This window comes from Armigeres subalbatus, chromosome 1, assembly GCF_024139115.2.
Source record: "Armigeres subalbatus isolate Guangzhou_Male chromosome 1, GZ_Asu_2, whole genome shotgun sequence".
NCBI lineage: Eukaryota > Metazoa > Arthropoda > Insecta > Diptera > Culicidae > Armigeres > Armigeres subalbatus.
In genome coordinates, this window is record NC_085139.1 from 37828420 (window position 1) to 37853702 (window position 25283).

The 25283-nt window shown below is 42.7% G+C and overlaps 1 protein-coding gene across 11 annotated transcripts in view; it reads left to right on the top strand.

Annotated features, from left to right (window-relative positions):
• LOC134224508 (peripheral plasma membrane protein CASK-like) overlaps positions 1–25283 on the top strand; it is a 666907-nt gene that overhangs the window by 379092 nt on the left and 262532 nt on the right. The gene's annotated exons all lie outside the window — the stretch shown is intronic.

A 25283-nucleotide genomic window follows, 5' to 3' on the forward strand; every position in this document is an offset into this window, starting at 1 on the left:
TAAATGTTGATATATTTTAACCAAATAAATATTTTAATCAACGAAACCAGATCTTACAACTAAATCAGGTTTGTACGACAAAAACAAAACAAAGTCATTGTATTAAATTTCCATTTTCCTAGAAATATATTTGAATGTTGAAAACCATGAATGATATTTTAAAGCCTTTTAACACAAAAATTGCTACAAAACCTACGAAAAAATGCGAGAAAATCGAGCACAATAAAGCAAACCAGATATCGCCAGCTTGTGAAGAACTGAATGCTAATCTTCAAACTTTATTATGTCAACGATTGCCACAAACGACAGCGGTGATGTAAATTTCTTCTCTACTGACATATCATTGGCCCAGCGATGTTGCAATGATCCGCGTTCCGGGGTTTTCCCAGCAACCGTCATGACACCCCATCAATGTGCATAATACGGGAAAAGTTGCGACGACGCGACGGTTCGATGGCACTCCTCAAACTCTGGCTTCAGTAGTGCGGATCAGGAACCGCGCGCAGTGCTTGAGGTGCCGCTTTGCTGGATTTCAACTTCTACTGGCAATTTTCTGGGTTTTCTTCCAACGAAAAAGCAGAAGGAAAATGAGCCAGGAACGACGGCGTCTACGGAAAAGTTGTCACATTCGGTGCCTCCACTCAGTCAGTGTGTGGCATGTTTAGCACCAGAGTTCCAGTGGCAGAAGTTGGGACTATCTATGGCTGCGAGCTAAATTTGGCAAACCGCACCGCACAACGATGCAGTTAGCACTCAATCGAGCTTCCGCATTCCGCTTAGCACAAGTGTACGACTATCGACTATGAATAAATAAACATGGGAGTAGGAGTGTGGGATCAAGATGTGATTCGTACGAGTGCGGGTGCATGCTATGATATCTCGTTTTGTAGACGGGAAAATGTAACTGATGATATGGTTTGTATTGACATTTTGGTCAATCGATAGGTATCATGTCCTAATTTTGTTTACGATAAGCATCGAGGCATATGTACAAACTTCCGTACTGATTGTAAAAAGGACCCCTTGAGGGCACACGTTGTTTGTATTCAAGACCAACCGATATTGAAATTCTGGCGGAATTGTGTCGGAGACATTTGTTGGTTCTGGTGGAACTTTTCTACCTATCTCTAAAATATGTTACTGATACTGATGACATACATATACGTTTGCCATTGAAGAGTTGATGCCCGAAGAGTACTACTGCCTTGCGACAATATTTTATTCATGCCGTCTAAGTCCTCCATCACTTTCGCTTGTACTTCGTTCAGATTACTATCTAAAACAATTTTCACTGAGTTTTAGTTGACATTCTGGCTACATGATCTACAGTCTACCGCAAATTACGTAACGCAAAATTTAATAATTTATAAACCGTCTCCGTCCTCTTCGTAACACTTTCCATATTTTCATTCATTTATTTAGTTAACATCTAAACAGATAACACTGAATCAACAATTTGACGCCACAATGCACGGTTCGAGGCCGCATCTCTCCATCCTCGGATACGCCCCACGCTCGCCAAGTCGTTCTGCACCTGGTCTGCCCATCTCGCTCGCTGCGCTCCACGCCGTCTCGTACCTGCCGGATCGGAAGCGAACACCATCTTTGCAGGGTTGCTGTCCAGCATTCTTGCAACATGTCCTGCCCATCGTACCCTTCCGGCTTTAGCTACTTTCTGGATACTGGGTTCGCCGTAGAGTTGGGCGAGCTCATGGTTCATTCTTCGCCGCCACACACCGTCTTCTTGCACACCGCCAAAGATGGTCCTAAGCACCCGTCTCTCGAGTGCTTGCAAGTCCTCCTCGAGCATTGTCCATGTTTCATGTCCGTAGAGGACAACCGGTCTTATTAACGTCTTGTACATGACACATTTGGTGCGGTGGCGAATCTTTTTCGACCGCAGTTTCTTCTGAGCCCGTAGTAGGCCCGACTTCCACAGATGATGCGCCTTCGTATTTCACGACTAACGTTGTTGTCAGCCGTTAGCAAGGATCCGAGGTAGACGAATTCCTCGACCACCTCGAAGGTATCCCCGTCTATCGTAACACTGCTTCCCAGGCGGGCCCTGTCACGCTCGGTTCCGCCCACAAGCATGTTCTTTGTCTTTGACGCATTCACCACCAGTCCAACTTTTGTTGCTTCACGTTTCAGGCGGGTGTACAGTTCTGCCACCTTTGCAAATGTTCGGCCGACAATGTCCATGTCATCCGCGAAGCAAGTAAATTGACTGGATCTGTTGAAGATCGTACCCCGGCTGTTACACCCGGCTCTCCGCATGACACCTTCTAGCGCAATGTTGAACAACAGGCACGAAAGTCCATCACCTTGTCTTAGTCCCCGGCGCGATTCGAACGAACTGGAGTGTTCGCCCGAAATCTTCACACAGTTTTGCACACCATCCACCGTTGCTTTGATCAGTCTGGTAAGCTTCCCAGGGAAGCTGTTCTCGTCTAACACTTTCCATATAGGGGATTTGAATTATTTGTGTTAATCGCAACTCTTGAATTGACCCCCTTTTTACGTAATCCGTGAACAGTCCATTTGTAGACGACTACTGGTTTAAAGAAACGTTTTGTACTTGACAAACATGGCTTGAGACTATATTGGTAACTTTATTATTATCTACACGATTCATATCTTCTTCTATATCAGTGGCACTTTGGGCGTTTTTTTCCTTAATTTTCTTCTCATACAATAGAAATGAGCTTCAACCATACAAATTAGCACTTGATCGAAAACTTTCAATTATATCTATCTGCTGAGGGTAATAAAACGGATATTGGTGTTAAATTCACTCCGTACGAAACGATCAAAGCAAAACAAAAGTGCGGCCCGCGAGCCGCAAGGTAATTTTACTTTGATCAAGTCGTACGGAGTGATTTTAACACGAATGTTCGTTTTGATATCCTCAGCTGATATATATATATTTGAAAGCTTTCGTCCAAGTACTAACATGTAAGGTAAAAGCTCATTTTTAATGTGTGACAAGCAAATTAAGGGAAAAGACGCACAAAATGTTCTATATAATAAAAATGAGTTTGCATTTCCTTTGAAGCAATATAACTCACGAACGGGCTGACCGATTTGCAAAATTCACTCATCAATGAAATCGTTTTGGCCTCTTCTGTGTTTATGTTCATGAAAAAATAGAACATTTTGCTGGGAAAGTTGAACAAATGTAAAAATACTACGTTGCCATTTCCATACTACGTATCTGAAGAAAACCATCAAGATCGAACTGAAATCGATCTAGAGGGCGACGACTGATTGACACTGAAGACGAAGAAAAAACAACCCGACCAAGATCGGGCATGTACGACTAGTTTGATAATAAAAACCTATTGCTTCGATTTTTTAACACAGGTCATTAGTTGAGGCAAACCTTGCAGTTCGAGAACTGCTCCCAGTATTCCATAATTTCATTTCAAAGTGCGGACACATTTGCAATTTCTCAAATGAACAAGAAATTTTCAGTACCTATATTTTCTTCATAAATATGTTTCTAACAATTTCTTTCATGTTTCGAACATGACTCCCCTAGAAGCACAATTCAGATTGATTCGATTGCAGCCGTAGCAAAATCGACTAAATGTGTTGATATGGCACAAATCTCCCGAATTGAGGTGAACTTGCCCCTGGAGCCGACGTTCTGATACCATCCAACTAATTCGCATGCAAAGTCGATCGGAGAAGGTAGTCGGAATAGTCCCAATTGCGTGAATTTCAGTATGTGATTTCAGTCTACTGTCTATGCATAATACCTATTATTTTTATTACGAATGTTCTCTAGCATTGAGGTTTGTATTTTCGAATTGGTGTGTAACGAAAAAAATCAGGGTTTCGACTTTTCGTTTCAATGAGACCAAAGCAAGCGTTTTTCGGGCCAAGGGAGAATCTTTTTTCGTTGTTTATGTTGAGGATCATCTTTCACCCATCAATCTTTTCTCTAGAATCAGCCTTGAAAGATAAACGAAAATCTTGCTTATTAGATGAAAATCCTTTTCCGTTTCATCACTTTTACCGCTCACTCACTTTTCGCGAGAATTTTCGAAGAACAATTATAAAATTGTATGGCCGCGACGGGATTCAAACCCAGAATAGTAACAATAATAGCTATGAGGATGCGCTTACTCTAGCCACACCACGACGCTATCTGTATGGAAGTGATAAGTTATTTGTTCCACATAAGCTACTACCATTTGCATTTATGATGCCACGAAACGACCCGAATGTGAAAGAAAAAGAGCAAACCAACGTTTGGCGGCAATCAAAGTGTGCGAAAAATTGTTATCACTTTCCAGGCAGTTTTTCTTTCACGAAAAGCGATTTCTCCCCGAAAATTTTCGTGAGGGAGCATCCTGTGCTCCTGAGATTGAGTGAGCATTACGAACCCTGAAAAAAAAATCAAATATGTTTTGTAGCACAGCTTGAAATTTTTCTGAAAAAGTTTTGAAAATTATTTTTATCATTCGACCTCTTATTATATTATCCAAAACAGCTCGAATTGCCAAGATATTTCATCATAATTAACAAGTAGTACATATGATGATAAATTGTCAAACGCAAATCCATTTAAACCCCATAAATCAATAAAAAAAAACCCTCGCTAACTTATATTATGTTCTCAAAACTGTCCATCAACGAGGTTGATAGATCATATCGCGCTTTATAATAAACTGTTCAGTTTTCCTCGCCAATTAACAAATTCATCAACCATATGTCAGTCAAACACTTTTAAACAATCAACAACCTCTACCCTATGGAAAGGGTTCATTTATATTGCCATCGTGAGCCATACTCTTTGTACATGGCATCCCGAGTAGACGAAAATAGCTCAATAATATCAAATGTTGATAAGATAGCAAAATGAGATATGGACATGGTTGATATAAGAGTTAAAAGATCAGACGACAATAATAATATTTTGCACTAAAATATCATGAGGATATCAAGATATGTTATTTGTAATAAGTGATTAATATCAAGTGTCATTAGTTTGTTCTTATCCATAGCATATCTTGATATTCAAATGATATTTCGGTGCGAATTTTTGATTTTGTTGCCTGTTCTTTTATCTCTTATATCAATCAATTCCATATCATGTTTTGTTATGCTGTTCATTGCTTCTGCCCGAGATACGTACAACGCCAATTTCGAAAGTGATGCAAAAACCAGGCCATCCATCCAGAATTCCTGGCGTTTATCAGTCCTGGTTCATACCAAGAAAACCGTTTGCCTGCAAAAGTATGTACCGTGGTTGGACAGTATCATCGGGACAGGCAACGTTTTATCAAAATTTAAATGACCATGAATCTGTGAAACGGCAACCGATTTCTTTGGTTTTGCTAAAGTTCTATGTTAATCAATCTTGTTTTGCGGAACTAGGTCAAATGTTTTTTTAGACCAAGATGAATACACCACTAGGTGTTCCAATCTGCCAAATTCACGATTCAGCCATCTTGGATTTTAGTATGGGAGAGCCCGCCGGTTTGTTTATGTTTTGCACCGAAAATGAATTTTTCACCCCCGCCTTCTTCTCTTCCATAAACTGGGCAAGTTGAAACACCTAGCTGTGTATTCATCTTGGTTTAGACCGTCAGATACCGGCATGTCAAAAATGATTTTTTTGGTTGCTTGTATTTTTACATTTTTTAAATATTTTTACAGTAACTAGAGCTTTTCCTGAGTTGATTAATATATTGATGTCACCGATCGGCCGACAAACACCTAAGGTATGGTCGTTTAATTGAAATCCGTGAAACTGGTTCTGAGCAAAGTGGCCATATGTATACGTTTTTCAAATATATCCATATAGGAATCAATCTTCACGATTGACACGATGACAATGCAAATATTTCTGGTGTAGGGGAGAATGATCAAAATTCACCCATGAGGAAAAAGAGCTCAAGATATTTGTTTAAACTGTACTCGGAGCGGGCTATGCGCTAGTCCGAAAATTGTCGGTGGTGGTAGAGGTCCTATGCTTTAAATTTGTTCAGGAAAAACCCTTAAAATGCCCAGCATTTTTCTTCAGAATTTCCTTTGAGACATTTTTCTTTAATTTACCAGAATATTTTTTTATAAAATCTATGGAATTTTTCCAAAACTCTTTTATAAGTTTACCTGAGAAACTTTCCAAAGTTCCCTTGAAAAATATTTTCCATTTCCACGGAGAAGAAATTGAAGAGGAGTTGGAGTTCTGAGAAAAGACGTATGAATTTGAATTTGCACAGTCAGTTCTTTTGAATTTGCACAAAATCTCTTTTGGAACTTCAGCAGAACTTTCTTAAGAGATTCGGAAGAATTTCTCATTGTAATTCAAAAGAATTTTCTATGGATGAGAGGAAGAACAGCGAGAGCAGGTTTTTTGTTTTTATAACTCGATACTGATGAACAGTGGAAGTGATGGTGCATCGGTGTACAGAAAAAACATAAGCGATGATGAACAAGCTGTGGAGCCACCTACACTAGATGAGATTAGAAAAGCCAATAAAGAGCTGAAAACAATAAGGCTGAGGGGAAGGACAAGCTCCCGGTTGAACTTCTCAAACGTGGTAGCTTAATGAAGTCTTGCACCATATGAGAAAACGACTGCTAGCTGGTTAGATGGCCTCATTTGCCCACTCTTTAGGAAAAGGCACTGACTGTAGTGCGCCAGTTAACAAGGAATTACTTACTTATGGATCCTGTACACCTCCGATGGTGCAAAGGGCCGACTTGAAAGATCTCCATCCTGAGCGTTGCCCGGCTATCGCTTTAACCTGTTGCCAGGTTAGATTTCTGTCGACTTCTTTTATTTCTTTATTGAGGCTTTGCCGCCATGAGCCTCTGGGTCTGCCTCTGCTGCTATGTCCCGCTTTGTTCCAGTCTAATGCTAGTTTACAGATTTCGTTTCCGCCCCTAAGTAGAGTGTGGCTGACCCAGCCCCACTTCCGATCCCGAATTTATGTTGCTATCGGCCTCTGGTGACAACGACGATGAAGCTCGTTGTTTGAGATCCAGTTGTGAAGCCACCAGGCACGAATTATATACCGCAGGCATCTGTTGATAAACAACTGCAGCCGTTGAGTGTTCTCCACTGATACACATCATGTTTCGCTAGCGTACAACAGCACAGATTTCACATTAGAGTTGAAAATTCGTATTTTGGTGCGTTCACTTATCTGTCTGTTTTTCCAGATATTTCTTAAACTCGCAAAGGCAGCCCTTGCTTTCTTGATCCGTGCGCCTATGTCGATCTTGGTGCCGCCGTCTGACGCCATTTGGCTACCAAGATATTGGAAGCTTTCAACATTCTCCACTGGTTGCCTGGCTACTGTGAAACTGGAAGGGGTCACTGTTTACATCCAACGGTTTGGTTTTCTTGACGTTGATGACTAAGCCTGCCGAAAAGGAGCGCTCGGCAAGGTCGTTGAGCTTACTCTGCATATCAGAGCGCCGTTGAGCAAGGAGTGCAACGTCATCAGCCAATTTGAAGTCGTTTAGATGCTCCATGATTATAGGCTGCTATAAGAGCCCGCGGTTTGGTTTACGGTCAATCGCACCTACCAGAATCTCGTCGATTACGATGAGGAACAGTAACGGTGATAGAATACATACTTGCCTCACACCAGCTACAACCCGCATAAGGTCGGACAAGACCCCATTTTGCAGCATTCTACACGAAAAGGCCTCGTACTGTGCCTTCCGTCTCAAGGCGCCCCACATATTCTCGTGATTGAGACGGTCGAAAGCTTTTTCGTAGTCAATGAATACCAAGTAAAGGGACTCTTGGAATTCGTTGACCTGCTCCAGAATGCTACGCAGCGTGACAATATGGGCCACACAGCATGTTCCGCACGGAATCCGGCCTGCTGCCGCCGGAGAGTCGCATCAATCTTCTCCTGAATCCGGGCTAGGATTTGCATAGAACTTTGAGAACGGTACACAGCAACATAATGCCTCGCCAGTTATAGCATACAGTTAGGTAACCCTTTTTGGGCACCTTCACTAAGATACCTTGCATCCAGTCGACCGGGAAAGTTGCGGTGTCCCAGATATTACAAAATAAACGATGCAGTAGTTGTGCGGATGTCATGGGGTCAGCTTTGAGCATCTCGGCTGATATGCGATCGACCCCTGGGGCTTTATTCGGTTTCATGCTTTGGATGGCTGTTTGAATCTCTAGCAGTGATGGAGCTTCGGTATTGACGTGTGTTATACGTCGGATCCTAAGCAGATCATGCCGAGGTGGTGGTGGCCTGGCCGGCACTTGAAAAAGTTGTTCGAAGTGCTCGAACCAGCGTTTCAGCTGGTCTGTTGGGTCGGTCAATAACTGATCATTCGCGTCTTTCACAGGCATCGTTGTATTCAGCTTCGCCCCGCTTAAGCGTCGTGAAATATCGTAGAGGAGGCGAATGTCCCCGGTTGCGACGGATCTCTCTCCTTCGTCGGCCAGAGAGTCTTCCCACGCTCGCTTGTCCCGTCGACATGAGCGTTTTATTTCTTCCTCAAGAGCCGAGTATCGTTGACGGGCTAAGCCTTTGGCTCCTCTGGTTTTTGATCGCTCTATCGCGGCTTTGGTTTTTCTTCGCACCTCTATTTTCCTCCAGGTCTCATCGGCGATCCATTGTTTTCTCTAGGTGCGCAGTTCGCCGAGATTGTTCTCGCTGGTGGCGATGAAGGCATTCTTGATAGCGGTCCATTGGTCTTCCACGCTGCCACCTTCCGGAATATCTGCCGCACGCGTCTCCAGTTCTTCAACAAAGCACCGTTTCACCATGGCATCTTCCAGTCGGCGTGTGTTGAATCGTCGTCCAACTCTCTCCTCCTGCCAACGAAACCGCGCAATACGCAGGCATATTTCGCTGAAGAGGAGGTGATGATCAGACGCGATATCGGCACTCAGTTTATTCCGTACATCAAGAAGGCTCCGTTTCCATTTTCGGCTGATGCAAAGCCGTCACGGGACACCCACGTGACTTTGTGAACCGGTCGATGAGGGAAGATCGATTCCCCGATCAACATGTCCTCATTACCATAAAATTCTGCGAACAGCTCTCCGTTTTCGCTCATTTCTCCGAGACCATGGCGTCCCATAATGCGCTCATGGTTCGAGTTGTCGGATCCGATCTTCGCATTGAAGTCGCTTAAACAGATCTTGATATCACCCTTCGGAATTATATCTACGACGGCATTGAGTTGATTGTAGAAGTTCTCTTTGTCTTGCAGATCGGCAGCAGTTGGCGCATAACATTGGATTATAGTAAGGCTTCGGACCCGTGTTCTAAATCTGGCAACGATTATCCTTTCACTTATAGGTTCCCACTTCATAAGCGCAGAGTGTTTATTGGCAACCGAATTTAGTTACAGTCAAGTTGCTGCAACCAAATCCGCCCGGTTTGTTCTGATAGGGACCAACCCCTTCCCCTTCCCTATCTGCATACGATCATAGTTCCCATAGTAGAGATAGCAGTTGCTGGGTAAGAAGCTAAGGACCGCGAGATGGAGTCTATTGTATTCCTTCAGGTACGCAAATTACCAATAGTACGCATTGCTTAGCATTTGTCGTGCCGAATAAAACAATTGTTGAAGGCAAATGTTGTCGATACAAAACAGCTACTTATTTTTTATTTATTTACTCAGACTAAGGCCGAAGTGGTCATTCGGCTCGGTCCATGGCTACACGTCGCCAACCACGCAGTCTACGGAGGATCCGCAAGTCATCTTCCACCTGATCGATCCACCTTGCCCGCTGACATGAAAGACCATCACCTTGCCGTAACCCTCTGCGCGTTTCGAAGGAACTCGAGAATGCCCCTGAAACTCGAACTACGCACATCACCCGATCCATAGCCGCTTTGAACAACCGTGTCAGTTTATCCGGAAATTCGTGTTCGTGTATTAGCTGCCATAGCTGGTCCCGATCGATTGTATCATATACAAAGCCGCTTTGAAGTCGATGAATAGATGATGTGTGGGCGAATGGCGAACACCTGGTCCGTGGTGTAGCGTTCGCCCATAAAACCCGCCTGGTACTGCCCCACGAACTGCTCCACAAAATTGCAATTAGCGTTACTTGGCGGCATAAAATTTGGGAGAGTACCTTGTAGGCGACGTTCAGTAATGTGATTGCGCGTTAGTTGCTACAATAGAACTTTCGTGCGTTATTAGCGCGGAACAGTTACTCCCTCTCTTCACGGTTTCAATCTTCCTGCTGGCGCTTTTTCCTCCGAAAATCGAGTTTTGTCTGTTCCGATTGTACCGTGCTTCGTTCGCCCTCGTGCGGTGTTGCAGCAATCTCCTTGCTGCATTCTTCTCCTCAACTAACTGCTCACATTCGCCGTCATACCAGTCGTTTATCTGATCCGGGGGCACCGTACCTGGTGCAGCGGTTACGGCCTAGCTGCTCTTCCGTTGGGAGTGCCACTTCCAGCTGCTGCGCGTCGTCTTGGGCTAGTCTACCGTCTTGTAGCCGCCCAATGTTTAGCCTGTTGTACATCATCGAGAGTTTTGAGCGCAGACGTACTGCAACGAGGTAGTGGTCGGATTCAATAGTTGCACTGCGGTAACGCTTCTTCCTCGTCGTTGGGTCTCTCTTCGTGTGGGCAGTGCACGTTGATGATGCTATTAGTTGAAGATAGACTTTTATCCTCAGCTTGCACATTCTTGCGTTGATTGGCTGCCACCCAATCACGCGTTGGCGCATCTTTCCCAGCACTATGGAGCCGGTTCCCAGCTTGTTGGTGGTGCAACAGCTTTGGTGGAAAGTAGCCGCTCGATGCTAGCTTTTCCGCACTTTCTGTCCTGTCCAGCAGATTTCCTGCAGCGCTACGACGTCGAAGTTGTGGGGATGTAATTCATCGTAGATTATCCTGTCGCAACCTGCGAAGCCTAGCGACTTGCAGTTCCATGTTACAAGCTTCCAATCGTGATCCTTCATTCGTCGCATAGGTCGTTGCCGATTGTATTGAGTCGTATTATCTTCTATGTCATTCGTAATGGTTGAAAAGAACCGACTAACGATAGCAACCAAACGATAGTCCGAGCTTTGCGATGAATTTTCACTTCAGTACTGATGCTGTTGGTGACTGCCTCTTGATGATTTACTTTCTGCTGCAGGTCAATCGATGAATCTGGGACAACTGCTACTGGCGTCAAAGCTGCTGTGTAGCCCTCGTGAAGTCTTGAACGAACTGAGGATTAGAGCCTAGCCCGTAAGTTGCATGCTTTTTATGTCTGTGCTTGCGTTGCACGTACAGTATTGATCGGTTTACCGATTTTCAACAGTGTCTGGCGAAATTAAGTATTTAAACAATATGGTGCCTCTAAACCATTGTTTTTAATGGTTGGGCAAAATCATAAAGAGTTCGCGATCGAATGATACCAAAATCTCCAAAAATCGGTTGCAAGACTGCTGAGTTATTAATTCATTGACCGCTTTTCGGGATGATCTCAAATCTGTAGAATGACTGCCCTATCTTTCCGAAGCACTTAATCCTGCGTCAAAAATTAGGCAAAAAGAAATGAAATTTTATTTCATGGGAATGGCCAATCGGACATAATTGCAAAAATAAATCAAATTCTCCGTCGAACGTCACTTGTTGTGAAACATTTGGGATTAATGATAAGTATGATAACTCTGAGCTCTGAGTCTCACAAATCTTTGATTTTGGAGCGGACCAAAACGATTATGTACTAGTGTACTAGAAAGGTGAAAGTATGAGCACCACTGCCATTTCACAAAAAAGCCGACGACTTAGGCAAAAATCCTACATCTTTTTAGATATCGCGGCATCAATCTTTTAAACGGTTTTGGTTGTGACTTTTGAAGTAGTATATGATGATGTAAAAACGAGGTTCTATGTTCGCTATTGCTGTCGAAATGAGCTGGAGGATCTTCAACTCAGTGTCAAGTACCGCATCATAACTCTTTTGATGGAATCTAGGTACTTCCGGCAACGTCGTCTCTTCATCTGCCTTGTTCTATTTGGAATGAAATTTCTTTCGCCTCTTTACTCTATGGCAAAGTGTACGCATAAGAGATTTTGTTTGTTTAATAAACGCGTTAATGCAACGCATCACATTCTGGCGTTCACGCCACTTTTCCGGATCTCGTTAGTAGAGAGCTGTCCGTTTTTCTTTCTGTCAAACCAAGGACAGACAATTATTTGTTTTGAGGCCTATATTTGCTCCACACTACACTCGAGTATACACAACAGTATCCATCAGTAACGAACGAAGCCTCAACCGAAATTATTAGTGACGTGATCCGCAAGATGCGACTCACTTCCACCTGACCTCACATGAAAAGAAGAGTCAACCTTGGCATCCGTCATCCATCCATTACGAAAAGATTCGTGCGAACGTGCCGACATGCTGGGCCCGCTCATGTGAATGCGCCTGCCAACCAAGCTGGGCTGCCAGTGAACAAGACACAGTGAAGGTACAAGAACGTTAAATTAAGCCCCGCCGAATTTTGCCTTCCAGCAGCCGGCATAGCCGTCCCTTGCTGGAAGGGGATAAAAAAAGACGGCCCATACGGTTACTTTTGAAAGCTATAAATTTTGCTCTCTGCGGCAGGTATGTTGGAGTGTGGCTGGTCCTTGTCGGCAACGACATAGGACTAGACTTAGTACAGGTGCTCATCGTGTACGTGCCTAACGTTTTGTTGTGTTCTTTCTAGAAGTAGCACAAAAAGGCACATGATTCGTTTATTTAGAAAACATCGTTTGTGACATTTATGACAAAAATAAGAATTTTACATTCTGAATACTCATGAATAAAAATAATTGACAATATATTTTTTAAAAATTGCTCAACAAAAAAAAATGCTTAAAATAGAATACGAGCAGAACAAACAAAAATACTATAAAACAAGTTTTTACGAATGTTTTAGCAAAAATATGCTTGTGTATTATCTATTTTAGGCAGAATTATTTCTTATTAGTTGGAGAAACCATGTTACCGTGATTATTGTTCACGAATCAAATTTTGCCACATGCTCGCGAACAAAGCAAGAGCACGAAAAACGCAAGTTTACGATCTTTTCGATAAGCGAGAGAATAAAATTAATTAAATGTTGTGCTAAGTTAGGATAAAAATCTATTTCGTGACGAAATCCTATTGAAATAAAAGCTCCGGAACTTCAAAACATAGCCGTAGCCATCTCTCCTCATAAATTCACTTTTCGCAAACACCAAAGAAAACATATCAGCAATAAATCTTTAGGAAGAAAGCTTCAAACTTAAGCTGTACCGCAGTAAAACTTTCCCTTTTGCTTCCACCGTACGTACATCACCTCTTGATCATTTTTTTTCCTGGGGCGTACGTACATCATTCATCTTGTGATGAAGTAGTAACACTGCGACTACTTCAAAGCCCTCCTGAAACGGATGAAATTTGAACTTTTATGTGCCATTTTTCATGCGCGGTAAATTTTACGATATAGCAGGCATTACCTCTCTCTAGTCGTCCGTGTCGGTTTGATTCGTTCAATAACGTGCACCTTTTTTATTTTATTTTGCAACTCTACCTCTACTGGTTGAAAAAGTTTTAAAGAAGATGGTAAATTATCGATAACTTTCTTTTCCGTTTTCCCACGGCATGTATGAGTACGGGAGAATTGATGAGTTCTTACTTGCGCTGTAGTTTTTCGCTTACAACCGACAAGAAAACTATAAACTTTTGATTCATGTATCTAATTTATTTTCTAGGAAGACAATGTGCTTCTTGCTTTGAAGATAGATGCAATAGCTAGTTGTAACTCACCACATAAAGATATAGCTATGATATATGACAGTTTCAACAGGTTTGCAGGAGACAAAGCCTGACAATAAAGAAATAAAGCTCACCTGACATCTCTATATTTCTCAAAGACAATGAAAATTTCAATTCTGTTTTTGCGGTGATTCATTTGTTTCATTTTGTAGATCAAACTAAATTTTAATTCACATTTAGAGCTGACTGTTTTACAAAAAGCAACGATAGCCAAACAAATAACCTCTATGTGTAAGTTCTATATAAGGAGTTTCCTTTTAGCATCATCGTACGTGTTAGGTGTAAAGACTTGAACAAGAAAGATTTGCTCTTGAAAAGTTTAGCTTTACGAGGTCTATGTTGCCACCCATCAGGCTTTGGGTTAGTTCTGAGCACCGAACCTAAAAGAAAAACAATTCAAAATGGATCAAAGAATGTTTTGTTCGTTGCAGAGTTTCTTAAAATACAGATCTTCATAAACATGTTGATAATTGTGATTATTTCTTATCAGAATGGCTGCTTCTCTTCAATTCGAGACCGAATAAAATGCGTTGGCATAAAAGATCTTAAAGCTCTACACCGCCTTGAAATGGATTACTCAGATATGAAATTAAATTGCATTAGAAAAAATCAGTGCAAAAACATTCACGGTTGCACGTCCCAAATATAGGTATCATAATCAGGCTCTCAACGAAAGGATCAAAATCAGAAAATTCTCATCTCAAAAGACGTGGTCAACATTTCATTCGACCACATCGATTGCCCGGAAGCGCGCTCTCTATAGATGCTTCAGAAGGGAGTTTCCGGGGCACAATTCAACATTTTACAGTTTGCGGTTCGTTTATGCTCCGACATGTTTGGTTTCGTTCTCCATCTTTCCGTCCGACCACCATCATCATCGGTTTCGAAAGCAGGCTCACGTAAAAACATGAAATCAGTTCATCATTCGGGTTATCCCACAGGGGAAATTCTTGACGCACTATCCAATAATGTACGATGAAAGGCAGCTACAAAGGTACAACCCAAATATTTGAACTACCCATATGAGGAGGAGAAAAATTATATGTCCGACAGGTTGGTATCTTACGTATGCTTGAGCTGCCCTCACGTTACCAGTGCGAACAAAGTTTTTTTTCGCTCGAGTGTGTGTTCTCGGCGGAGATGATGTTCTTTTTTGTTGTTGGGGCAATAAGTGAAATCGCCTTAATGGAGTTTGTGTATTTCTTTTGGCTAAATTTTCTCAGTTATGTGTTTGATGCTTTTTTTGTGAACTTCCGTGGTAGTATATTGCACAACAGACAATCTGCTGATAGGGAAGTTGGTGCACTTTAATTAAATTATAGTGCAAAATAAAGATTGAAAGTTTGATCTTATGCTTGAACTGATTTCAATTAAATCTTTACCAACATCAGCAAGTAGAAAAGTTTCACAGTTTTCATTACAAAGTGCTTCTTTCAACGATTCAGAATGTATGGGATTTCAAGCTGATGAGCAACGTTGCGGAACGGTTTTCCACAAAAAAAATACTGTTTTCATAATAATTTCCATACACGAACCTCAATCTGCACGTACTCTAGGGTGGCTCAAATTAGTATGGGAAAAACTTTTTTCAATTTTTTTGATGGGCCGCCCTCTTATTCGGTTCTATTTGATGCCCTGATGTTCTGGACAAAATTTCTGCCAAATCGGTCAAAATTTGGGCGGTGCTAAACTCGTTGGAAGTTTAAATGGAAAAATGTACGCAGAAACATCCAAAAACAGTGAAATGCAGTTGGATGGCACAATTTACGATCAAGAACCATGATAATCATTCAGATGTTGATTTAATACAAAATGTTATACAGAAAACCGCGAGAAGATTAGAGTTTGCCCGGCTAAGTTATTAGCATTTCTCTGAAGTGGGGTTTGAGCAAATTTCGTTTCTTTTACCATTGAAAAGAAACAAATTCATCCCTACAACACTCCAGTAAAATGCTAATATCTTTGCTTAATAAACTCTTAATAAACTCCTCTTCTCTTGGTTTTCAGCATAACATTCTGTATTGATTACTACAAGAACTGAATGAGTATTATGATTTTTGATCGTAAATTATGCCGTCCAACTGCAAATCACTGTTTTTGGATGTTTCTGCATACATTTTTCCATATAAACTTCCAACGAGTAGTGCACCGCCCAAACGTTGACCGATTTGGCTGAAATTTTGTCCAGAGCATCAGGGCATCAAATAGAACCGAATAAGAGGGCGGCCAATCAAAAAAAAAAAAAAACAATTAAAAAAGTGTTTTTTGAGCCACCCTAACGTACTCAGACAAATTACTAGCATATTCAATAAAAATGAAGGAGGATTGTAGAAACAGCAAACATCATAGTTTAATTGGTCAGACAGTGAGTATTTATTTTGATTTCGAAAACTAACTTAAAACTGAAAACTTTTATGATGATTTAAACAATTGCCCCCATAGATGTGACCCCGGACTGTGACTGAGGGACATTTATATGTAAATATAATCAATACCGATTATGTTTTATTCGAACGCAGTGACCATTCTCAGTAAGTACCTATCACATGAATGAATCTGTGAAGAAGAAAACTGAGTAAATCATTTTATGTTTTGAATAGTCATGCGACGTTTGTCAAAATACGGGAAGGTGAATATACAGGGGTTGAGCAGAATGATTGAGCTAGGCAAAATTTGGCCCAAATTCAAATCCTTGTAACTTTTTGAAAAATTGATGAAATTGGACAAAATCGAAAGCATTCGACGGCAAATTTAGTCAAGATTTAGGAACATGCACGGTCACGAATACTGGCCACCGGACACCGGAGATGTTCCGGATTTTCGGAGGCCATGTCAAAAACACATTTTTTCTGCCGCTCGTATTTTTGTGTGGTTTGAAATTACATCGATAAACACTATTTTACTAGAAACTAGATCTTACTGAAAATTGAATGCGGGCGGTTGCGCTAAGATCCGTTGAAAAACATCCGAGATATGGCCATTTCAGTAAACCTGGTTCCGGATACTATGGTCAATTATGTATATCCTTCCAATCACGTATATATTATCCGGTTATCGAGGTGATACTTTTAAATATATTTTAGAACCAGCAACTGTCATGACCACTCTGTAGTAGGTTCCAGGTGTCCTGGGGAAGTGGCCAATTTGCAAAATGTTCGAAACCATATCAAAATGAGTATCAAAGTTCAAGGTTTTTCATGGAGATGCTTTTGGACTCTCCTGTCGAATAGAGTTCGCTGCAGCACGAAGTTGACCATCTACAAAACGCTCATTAGACTGGTCGGCCTCTATGGCCACGAAAGTTGGATGTTGCTGGCCAACGCGCCCTTGGAGTTTCCGAATGAAAGGTGTTGCGGACCATCTATGGTGGGGTGCAGATGGAAGACAATGGAGGTGGTGGTGGAGGTCAATGAACCATGAGTTGTAACTGTTAGGAGAACTACCCACACGGTACAATTTTGGCGGTTACAGTGGGCCGGGCATGATGCCAGAATGTCAGACGATAACCCGAATTAGATGATGCTTCGATAACAATCCGACCGGTACGAGAAGAAGAGGCGCGCAGCGGTCACGGTGGATCGACCAAGTGGAACGCGACCTGACCAAAAATGAAAAACAGACGTCATTCAGGATTTGTCATCATATCAACAAGCATGGCTACATGCTCGGCCCACCGTAACCGCCAAAATTGTACCGTGTGGTAGTACTCCTAACAGTTACAACTCGTGGTTCATTGGCCTCCACCACCTCCATTGGCTTTCATCTGCACCACACCATAAATAGTCCGCAACACCTTCCATTCGGAAACTCCAAGGGCAGGTTGGTCCTTCGCCAGCAACATCCTACTTTCGTGGCCATAGAGGCCGACCAGTCTAATGAGCGTTTTATAGATGGTTAACTTCGTGCGGCGGCGAACTCTATTCGACAGGAGAGTCCAAAAGCATCTGCATGACAAACCTTGAGCTTTGATAATGAGTATTGAGTATTTGATATGGTTTCGAACATTTTGCAAATTGGTCACTTCCCCAAGATACCTGGAACCTACTACAGAGTGGTCATGATAGCTGCTGGTTCTAAAATGCATTTAGAAGTATCACCTCGAAAAATCTTGAAGTTTGATACCCATATTGATAGGGTTCTGAACGTTTTTCAAATTGGCCACTTCCTCCGGGGCACCTGTAACCTAATACAGAGTGGTCAGGGCAACTGATCATCCTGAATATGCTTCCTGAAGCATCTTCATAAAAAATCTTGATTTTTGATACCCATAATGATAGGGTTCTGTACGTTTTTCAAATTGGCCACTTCCCCCGGGGCACCTGGAACCTACTACAGAGTGGTCAGGGCAACTGACCGTCCTGAATATGCTACCTGACGCATCTCCATGAAAAATCTTGATGTTTGATACCCATATTGATAGGGTTCTGAACGTTTTTCAAATTGGCCACTTCCTCCGGGGCACCTGTAACCTAATACAGAGTGGTCAGGGCAACTGATCATCCTGAATATGCTTCCTGAAGCATCTTCATAAAAAATCTTGAAGTTTGATACCCATAATGATAGGGTTCTGTACGTTTTTCAAATTGGCCACTTCCCCCGGGGCACCTGGAACCTTCTACAGAGGGGTCAGGGCAACTGATCATCCTGAATATGCTTCCTGAAGCATCTCCATGAAAAATCTTGAAGTTTGATACCAATATTGATATGGTACCGGATAATATATACGTGATTGGAAGGATATACATAATTGACCATAGTATCCGGAACCAGGTTTACTGAAATGGCCATATCTCGGATGTTTTTCAACGGATCTTAGCGCAACCGCCCGCATTCAATTTTTAGTAAGATCAAGTTTCTAGGAAAATAGTGTTTATCGATGTAACTTCAAACCCACAAAAATACGAGCGGCAGAAAAAATGTGTTTTTGACATGGCCTCCGAAAATCCGGAACATCTCCGGTGTCCGGTGGCCAGTATCCGTGACCGTGCATGTTCCTAAATCTTGACTAAATTTGTCGTCGAATGCTTCCGAAAAGTTATAAGGATTTGAATTTGGGCCAAATTTTGCCTATCTCAATCATTTTGCCTAACCCCTGTAACATCTGCATTCTTCTGGAAAGAGATTCTCTATTCTATTCGTGGATTACACATAAGTGAGGGCCAGGTCCAAGGGCTTGATGATCCCTCCCCAGGCCATCTGGGAGTTGTGGTGCCTGCCTAGAATGTGGTGGGGTTTGAGAGTGGGCTCCGCAAAACTTCTGTAAAAAGCTGTATGTATCCGCAAGTAGGCTCCGCCAAAGCGTCCGTGTGCCGCTCAAAGCGCACAAGCCCAAGTCCTAGTGTTAGGTGGGACGCTAAACAGACCTGACACGACGCCCCTCCGACGAGACAGGAGGTTTGCGCAGGCCCAATAAGCCGCCTTTAAAAGCAACCATTACGAACGACATAGAAGATAATACGACCCGATACCATCGGAAAGATCTAGGCGACGAATAAAGGATCACGAAGCTCGGAACATGGAACTGCAAGTCACTAGGCTTCGCAGGTTACGACAGGATAAGTTAATGAATTACATCCTCACAACTTCGATGTCGTAGCGCTGCAGGAAATCTGCTGGACAGGACCGAAAGTATGGAAAAGTGGCCATCGCGCGGCTACCTTCTACCAAAGTTGTGGCATCACCAACGAGCTGGGAACCGACTTCATAGTTTTGGGCAAAATGCGCCAACGCGTTATTGGGTGGCAGCCAATCAATGCAAGGATGTGCAAGCTGAGAATAAAAGGCCGTTTCTTCAACTATAGCATAACGAACGATGCATAAACTTTGCAGCCTCCCGCGGAATGGTAGCACTCTACCCCCCGTAAGAATATCCACAAGGCCGCATGGAAATTACCTAATCAAGAAACGGAAAACCAAATCGACCACGTTCTAATCAACGGTAAATGCTTCTCCGACATCACGAACGTTTGCACTTGCCGCAGTGCGAATATTGAATCCGATCACTACCTCGTTGCAGTATGTCTGCGCTCAAAACTAACGACGGTGTACAACACGCGTCGGAGTCGTCCGCCACGGCTAAACTTTACAAGACGGTAGACTAGCCCAAGACCTCGCGCAGCAACTGGAAGTGGCACTCCCAACGGAAGAGCAGCTAGGCGCAGTGTCTCTTGAAAATGGCTGGAGAGATATTCGATCCGCTATTGGAAGCACCGCAACCGCTGCACTAGGCACGGTACTCCCGGATCAGAGAAACGACTGGTATGACGGCGAATGTGAGCAGTAAGTTGAGGAGAAGAATGCAGCCCGGGCGAAATTGCTGCAACACAGCACGAGGGCGAACGAGGCACGATACAAACGGGCGCGGAACAAACAAAACTCGATTTTTCGGAGGAGATAGCGCCAGCAGGAATAGATCAAGACCGTGAAGAGACGGAGCAGCTGTACCGCGCTAATAACGCAAGAAAGTTCTTTGAGAAGTTAAAGGAGTTCAGATCAAACAAGAAACTAGTTCGGACGTGTTTTGCTTTTCGGTCGCGTGTTTTCCTAGTTTCGGCTGGTGATTCGGCTGGTAGTCAGCCCTTTAGTGGATTTTCGGCCAAAAAGTTACCTGCCATTTTCTAGCGTCCGTTGGGTGATATTTGGCCAGTGCGTCAGGGACCAGGTTTCCATACAGGACCGTACAGTGAAAACAGGCCCGATTCGCCCGAGATTCGGATATTTTTATGATTTTTCAGTCGGCGGGTGACGCGTTTTTTTTCAGTGCGCGAAAAGTGGACTTCCCGTAGCGTTCGGTGCTTCTGGACAGTGCATCCTGGGTGGGGTCTCTTATCATGTGGCCAAAGAATCAGCCCGTTCGGTCCGAGGTGACTGGAGATTCGGATTTTACGTCCCGGATGGTGACGTCATTCGGCTGACCGGTCCCAGTACATAGTAAGTGCGGGGAAAATTTCCCATTTTTTCTGTTTTCGTTTACCGACTGTCGAGTTCAGTGTGCGGCCTTGCTGAAAAGTAGGGGCGCGATTTCTTCACTGGCGTGATACCATCACCCCATAGCGTTGGTGTTGTCTATTCGTCTTGCTTGGTTAGCTCGTTATCGTTCTGCGCGTTTCAAAATAAGGAGTATTCGGTTCATGAACATTTTAAGAACAAAAATATAAATAAAATAAATATTACTATAAACTCTTTCGACAGCCGGCTGGCAAGAGTTTTAATTATAAACACATAAACAACATATGCAATGGGCCGAGTTGTCAGCTTGAGGCAAACGTCCATGACCTACCTAACCCTACCCAACCACAAACTCCGTAGATCTTATGAGGGCGTCGCCAAGTCGGGGGCCTCTCGCTAAGTAAGTTCTGCATCAACATTTCCTTCCCTATCCCTAGTTACGGTAAAGATGGGCGTGGCCGGGAGTAGTAATCCTCATGCTTTTGTCATTTTTAGCTTAGATTGAAATCAAGGATTACTCCCCACCTTGATTTCTGATAGCAATCAAGATAAGAATTTCAAAAGAAACATGAGTATCACTAGTGTCCAATCTACGAAGTATACCGTAACAACGCTAACGCTAACGAAAGTTCTTTGAGAAGTTAAACCGTTTACGTAAGGGCCACGTGCCACAGCCCGGTATGTGTAAGTACATAAACGGGAACCTTCTTACGAACGAGCGCGAGGTCCAAAGTTTGCGGCAGCACTACGAAGAGCACCTGAATGGCGATGTGGCAGACAACGGTGGCGGGAGCATGCGTGCAGGACATACGACTTCCGTCTCCGAAGCTGCAGGAAATCCAGGAGGAGATCGGCCTGCTGAAAAACAACAAAGCCCCTGGGGTTTACCAACTAACATGAGAACTGATTAACCCTTATGCGGCCAACGAAAAAACACCTGGTTGGCCGACAGGGTACACGTGTGCACATAAGTTGATATTCTCATAGCTTTTTATAACAATTTTCAACAGATTTAGATAATTTTGTCCGTTTTGGAAACAGAAACTCATACACTTTTTGTCCACTCACATTTTTACAGCTTTTGTTCATGGTTATACAAAAAATCCTTGAAGTAAGGGCTATGAGTCGTCACGCGTATCCAAGGGACTATCAATCAGTTTCAAATATGCTATATGCTCTTGCGGTCCTTAGAATAGAAGGTGTTCACATTATATGTTGCGGGTCATCCAAGTAATCTCTGGCGTAACCATGGGTCCATCGACCTGTTTCAAAAGTGCTACATGCTCTTTGTGATCCTTAGAGTAGAATGTGATCACTGCATATGTGCTGCGCTATCAAAAAATCGCTCCGATAAGGCCTCAGTCATGCAAGGAATCCCTGGAGAAAATCCTTAGTGTCTATACGCGTAACCAAAGGTGGTTCGACTGGTTTCAACAGTGTAACATGCTATTTGTAGTCATTAGAATAAAATGTGACCACAACATATGTTCTGCATTATCCGAGAAGTCTCTAAAGTAAGGCCTAATTGTCAATCAGGTCTATCAAGTGGTTTTAAAAGTGATAAATGCTCTCTATGGTATTTATAATATAATGTGATCACTACATATGTTCTGTGCTATCCATGAAATCTCTAGGATAAGGCGTCAGTTTTACAAGAATTCCCTGGAAAAAGGCCATAAGGTCTACACGCGTAGCCGAAGATGTGTCTTCTTTAAAAAGTGGTACATGCTTTTTGTGGTCCTTAGAATAGAATGCGATCATAACATATGTTCTGCGTTATCCAAGAAGTCTGTGGAGTCAAGTCTTAGGATCTACACGCGTAACCATGGGTCTATCGACTTTTTTCAAAAGTGGTATACCACATACATAAATGCATCATTGCTTTGAAATGTGGTTCATCTTCGATTTTGGAACACTAGCGAACCTACTGGTGGAAGTCAAGTTTTACTGAAAAACGAGCATGAGACAGAACAGCAGCGCATGCTTTTCTGTCGTTTTCTTTCACCTTGAGTACACGGGCCTTCTTGTTCCTCGGTTGTTTGTACTGTTGATGCACAGTGAGTTGATTTTGAAAACGGTACACGTAAAAAAAGCGTTCCCGAATTCGTGAACCAGCAAAAATACACCGTGATTTAATTCATGGATTCGGGAACACCAGTCACGTTTTCCAGAACGTTCCAGAAAACGTGACTGTTGTTCCCGAATCCGTCACGTTGTTCCCGAAAAAATACACCGTGAACTTGTTAGTTCACGAATTCATGAACGCTTTTTTGTGCGTGTAATTTGTTCTATGTTGTCTATCTGTTTTGTGGGTATACGCTCTTGGTGGTCTGATGGGGCCGTAGCCGTACTTAATTACCGGTATTGAAGTGGGTTTCTTCGCCACTGTGTGGCATTCAAATGCGGATAGTGATTCTAGCCTTTCACTAGACCACATTCGATCTGAATTCACTTTGGCCACAAAGCGTAATAACAGATAACACAGTGTTCACGGACGATTGCTTCAACATTACGCTCGAGATTTAGTTTTCGTAAACGGTATCGACTTTAAGTATTTATTGATTTTCGAGAGAACAGAGCTTGAGCTTGATTGACTGCCCGTAGTTGCTACTCTATTATAACCAGATCAGCTGTTCTTGCACAGAGAACCAACAGATGTTTGCTTGGGAGTAGCACTCATCTTCAATGTAAAAGTACTGGTGACCTCATTTGTTAGGTCACACTAACGCCTGCCACGTCAGAATGCAAGTCAATGTAGGGAAGGGGGAGGAAATGATGATGCAATCACTCGCCCACTGCAAGCCGAATATACCTTTGCACTTGCCACGAGTTTATGCGGAATTTATTGGAATTTTTGGGTTGGGTTCGAGGGGCAGAGGTTCGTCTTGGTTAACGAGTTCCCATGTGACAGATAGGAGAAAGCCATATTTTTCACTTGGCCGAAAGGGTCATTTGCCCGAAAGGGTCGTTTGACCGAATGGATCATTTGGCCGAATAGGTCATATAGCCGAATAGTTCATTTGAAAAATGAGAAATTAGGAATGAGAAGAGAGACGTCTCACTCCTCATTTTTCTCTTCTCACTGTAAAAAGTTAGAAGCGCTAAATGAGTAGTAAGACGTCTCACTACACAATTCGAACTACTCACTTTTCACAGTGAGAAGTGAGAAATGGGGAGTGAGAAGTGAGATATCTCTCTTCTCATCACTCATTTTTTACTTCTCGTTGTCAAAAGTGAGAAACGCGAAGTGATAAATAGGGAGTGAGAAGTGAGACGTTTCACATCTCAATCCTCATTTCTCACTTCTAACTGTAGAAAGTGAGAAACGCGAAGTGAGTAGTGAGACTTCTCACTACTCGCCTCGAGCTTCTCACTTTTTCACAGCGAGAAGTGTTGAATGAGGAGTGAGACGTATTACTTCTCACTCTTCATTTTCTCTTCTCACTGTAAAAAGTGAGAAGCGTGAGGTGAGTAGTGAGACGTCTCACTACTCACTTCGCGTTTCTCACTTTTTACAGCGAGAAGTGAGAGAAGAGAAGTCCCACTTCTCACTCCCCATTTCTCATTTCTCTCTGTTAAAGTGAGAAGCGCTAAGTGAGTACAGTCAAACCTCCATGAGTCGATGTTCTATGACTCGATATCGACTCATAGAAGCAATTTATGCCATATTAAATAATAATTTCTGGGTAACTGTGATGGGCCCTTGAAACAACTTTTCAAAGAAATTCTCTTCCACATCTAGATGTTTGCATGAGTTAATGATCCCTTCAATATCGACTATGGAGGTTTGACTGTAGTGAGACATCTCACTATTCACTTCGCGTTTCTCACTTTTTACAGTGAGATGAGGAGAATGAATGTCTCACTTCTCACTCCTCATTTATCACTTCTCGCTGTCAAAAGTGAGAAGCACGAAGTGAGTAGTGAGACGTCTCACTACTAATTTCGCGCCTCTCACAGTTTTTACAGTGAGTAGAGAAAAATGAAGAGTGAGAAGTGAGACGTCACTCTTCTCATTCCTAATTTCTCACTTTTCAAATGAACTATTTGGCCTAATGACCCTTTCGGTCAAACGATCTTTTCGGCCAAATGACCCTTTCGGTTAAACGATCTTTTCGGTCAAATGACCCTTTCGGCCAAAAGACCCTTCAGTCAAATGACCCTTTCGGCCAAATGACTTTTTCGGCCAAATGACCCTTTCGGCCAAACTACCTTTTCGGCCTAATGACTCTTTTGGCCAAACGACCCATTCGGCCAAATGGCTTTCGACCTTATGGTCTTTTCGGCCAAATGGTATATTTGGCCAAACAACTTTCGGCCTAGTGGCATTCGGCCAAATGGGTTTCGGCCAAATGGTCCTTCCCCGTTCAGTTGAATTCTGTTTCATATGTTGTCGCATTAAATACTGCTGTTTAATACCTATATATAAATGATAGATACAAGTGTTTTGAACTAATTACTAAAGGGTGTACGGAATCAAATTGCACCACTTTCAAAAGTCGATAACATTTCACCTACTGGGCTGATTACAACGAAATTTTGTGAAAGACGGCTTCAGCATGTGTTATTAGACTGGC